Genomic DNA, 3,688 nt, shown 5'->3' with positions numbered 1-3,688 from the left:
AGGCAGGCAACTTGGGCCTAGAGCAGTGGTTCTCAACCTTCCTAATGCAGCAATCCTTTAATACAGTTCCTCATGTTGTGGTGACCCCCAATTTCACTGTTACAAATTGAACATAATTAAAGCATAGTGATTAATCACAAAAACAATATGTAATTATATATGTGTTTTCCGATGGTCTTAGGTGACCCCTGTGAAAGGGTCATTCGACCCCCAAAGGGTCTTGACCCACAGGTTGAGAACTGCTGGCCTAGAGGAAAGCGTGCACTGCAGGTCCCCCTTCTCTAGGGACTAAAAGCAAGGACCAGAAGCAAACTGAAACCCCTGTCACCCTACCCACCTTCTTATAGTCTGTAGATCTAAGGAAATAAGCTTACATAAAATGAGAGGATAATTTGGAGTATATACTCTATTTACAGGACACCCTGCAAGGAACAGGGAAGGTGAAACTGCTAGGTACAGAATGCAAACATATTGGGGAGTTCCTAATCTCTATCCATCCCTATTTCTGCTCTGCCCACCTTTCAGCTCTCGCAGGGGGAGTGAGGAATCAGATTCTCTAGGGGAGCATAGGGTGGCACAGAGTTCAGATACCAGGGCTTCGAGGCTTGTAGAAGGCCCAGTGGTGGACAGGCAAGTGGGGCTAGAGGGGCAGACGGTCCCTGCTTGCTGTCCTTACTCAGGCCTTGGATGGCCCAGCCTGAGTAAAGAGTGGACAGCTCGAGCAGCAAGGGTAAGGTCAGGTCTCTACTGCAGCTCAGGCATGAGCTGAACCCAGTTGTCAGGTCCCAGCAGGTCCTCCTCCAGACCAGGGAAGCTTATGTCCAGCAGAATATTGCTCAGGCTGTCATTCATTGTGTCCAGAACCAGGCTTTCTGTCAGGGAATGGTTGGTTGGAAGGCTGGCAACCGGTGGGTCTCCAACTGTGGAGTAGTCTGGCTTGGGAACTTCCATTTCTGAGGGGGAACAGCTACTAAAGGTGTCAGAGTTGAGGTCAAAGGGCTCAGAATTGAGGAGTTCTTGGGGTGAGTCAAAGAGTGGTATACTTTTCAGTGGGGTGGTACTGAGAATTGTCAGCCCCAGGGAATCAGGTAGGGGGCCAAAGGTACCCTAAGGGGTTCCTACTGGGCTGAAAACTAACCCCCCAACTTCGGCTGGCAGTGTAAGTCTCCAGGATTCGGGACTCAAGGGGAGAACAGATTTTCTTGGGGTGGAGGAGATGGGTAGAGTCTCCTTAATGGGTATCTTAAAAGGTCCTCCCTCCTCCTGGGACTAGCCAGCCTGGGAGGCAGGCACAGTGGGCATTGAAAAGAGAGTGAGCTCTGTGGCTGGTCTTGAAGTCCCAGGGGCCTCTGAAAGAGGAGCTCAGGCTCATCCACACAGGGAGGCAGTAGCTTCTGTTTCCTTTGAGACTGACTCATCTCCCTCCCCTCCCTTTGTTTAATCCCGAACATTTCAGACACACACTGGGTTGGGGATCAGAGCCTACTGTAGGACTTTTTGGACCTTGGAGTGGGAGAGTGAGGGGAGTCCTCCTCCCAGGACTGAGACAGCTTCTTTTTGACAGATGGGCGTGGTGAGGGCCACTCTATCTGGCGAGGGCTCTCCACCTTGATGGGCCTCCCTAAGTGTGGCATTTCCTCCCTGGCTGTGTTTCTTCCTCCTTCATGGACTGAACTGGAAGCGGAGGAGACAGCCCTTCTCCAAGCAAGAGTTCCTCTTCTTTCACTGGCCCTGCAGTGGGCAGAGGGGCTGCCTCTTCATCAGCTAGCGCAGCCGTGGGCAAACTACGGCCCGCAGGCTGGATCCAGCCCGTTTGAAATGAATAAAACTAAAAAAAAAAAAAAAAAGACGGTACCCTTTTATGTAATGATGTTTACTTTGAATTTATATTAGTTCACACAAACACTCCGTCCATGCTTTTGTTCCGGCCCTCCGGTCCAGTTTAAGAACCCATTGTGGCCCTTGAGTCAAAAAGTTTGCCCACCCCTGAGCTAGCAGCACCTTGGGGGGCATTACGGACTTAATGGTGAAGCTACCAGGGGCAATGGCACCTTTACTAAGGGCTGTAACACCTGTGGCTGGTTCACTGGGAACTAACTGAATGGGTACCAGGTATGAGCTGACCCGGGTTATCAATGGCTTCATCTTCCACCATGTGCCCAGTGGGAGTGCATTTTTGATGGTCACATTCTGGGTGAGATCAGCATTGGGTCATTTCTGCTGCCCAGACACCTGGTCCAAGGTGAAGTAATGATTGGCACTGAGGTGAATGGTCCAGAAGGAGACCTTGCCCTTGGCAGACGTCTCTCGAACAAACATGTCATGAAGAGAAAGGTTATGGCAAATGGAATTCTTCCATCCTGGCTTTGCCATATGCTTAAAATAGGGGAAGTGGGCCTCGATCCACGTGTAGATGATTTTCAAGGTCATGTGCTTCCTCTCGGTACTGTTGATGGTGAATTGTATCATGGCCATGTAAGAGTATGGCGGCCACTCAGACACGGAGTCCTGCTGGGATATTGATCGTCCTGGGGGCTCCTCAACCTGAACCTGACTCGGCTCCAGGTGCTGGTTTTCCTTTCCTTCCATCCCTTGCTTGATGCTGTAGGAGCCCAGGCCATCAGAACTCATCTTTCCAAGCCACTGGATGTTGGTATTAAGAGGAGAGGCATTGATTGGACTGTCGGGCCTTGGAGGGAAGGTAGGGGAGGGTGGGGGCAAGGGGGAAAGATCAACCAAAGGACTTATATGCAAGCATATAGGCCTAACCAATGGACACGGACAACGGGGGGGGGGGTGAGGGGATGAGGGGGGGGGTAGAGGGTTCACATATGTAATATCTTAATCAATAAAAAATAAAAAAAAAGAGAGAGAGAGAGAAAAAAAAAAGAGTGTAGCCTGCTGCCTTACCACCAGAACAGTTCTTCCATCTCTGCCTGAGAAGGGCTCCAGGTAGTCTAGGAAGATTCACATCCATAGCTTCAGGTTTTGGTCCCAGGATCTTGGTGATCCCTTCTGTCCTCTTGGAATCATTGCTGGTTTGGGCTTGAGGTTGGGGTTCTGGAGGGTGAGTGGGGGCTCTCCCATTGCTAATGAGGATGAATTTCTTGGGCCCATTGCTGCCACTCTCTTTTCCTTTGGAGGTCAATGCTGTGATGATACTCTGGATATTGGCATTGTTGGGATGGCCACAACTTGGGTGTTGGGCATAGTGGGGTGGTTAATAATCTTGATCCCAGCTGGAAACTTGCAAGAGATGGACTCTGCCACCTCATTGGAAGCCTGTGCTTGACCAGGCTTTTTTTGGGCAGGGGGCCTTTTAGGCTCCTCTTCTGATGTTTTACCTGGGGCATTTTGAACAGTTAGGGGCAGCCTCCATCTTTTGAGAATCAGTGGCCAATGGGGGTTTGTTTTCATTCTGAACCTGTGTTTTCACTCTCCATTGAGAATCACAAGCATGGACCCTCCAGACTGCAGTTGCTGTAGCCGCTGGGCTGTGGCTCCTAGGGCTGGCTCCAGGAACCTCCAATGGGGGGAGGGGCAAACCAGGGCGCTGGGCAGGGACTGGCCTTGGGCAGGGACTTGCGCTAGTTCCGCAGGATCCCCAGTGGTGTGGGAGTGGTGGGGAATCCTGGGGAATTCCGGGGAATCCAGGGAGGGAAGAGGTCCGAGTCTGGGTCCGGGCCCA

General features: G+C 51.3%; 1 pseudogene across 1 annotated transcript; it reads right to left on the bottom strand.

The window, feature by feature from the left end:
- Positions 1-744: 744 nt before the first annotated feature.
- On the bottom strand, positions 745-3,417 carry LOC308511426 (forkhead box protein M1-like; annotated as a pseudogene). The gene is made up of 3 exons: positions 2,895-3,417; positions 2,017-2,680; positions 745-1,784 (listed from the first exon to the last, which is right to left on the bottom strand). The product of its transcript is annotated as a forkhead box protein M1-like (transcript).
- Between the last annotated feature and the right edge of the window lie 271 nt (positions 3,418-3,688).

The sequence above is a fragment of the Myotis nattereri genome (assembly GCF_964212035.1).
Source record: "Myotis nattereri genome assembly, chromosome: X".
NCBI lineage: Eukaryota > Metazoa > Chordata > Mammalia > Chiroptera > Vespertilionidae > Myotis > Myotis nattereri.
The sequence above is the reverse complement of the archived record's forward strand: the minus strand, read 5'-3'. Positions and strand labels throughout refer to the sequence as shown.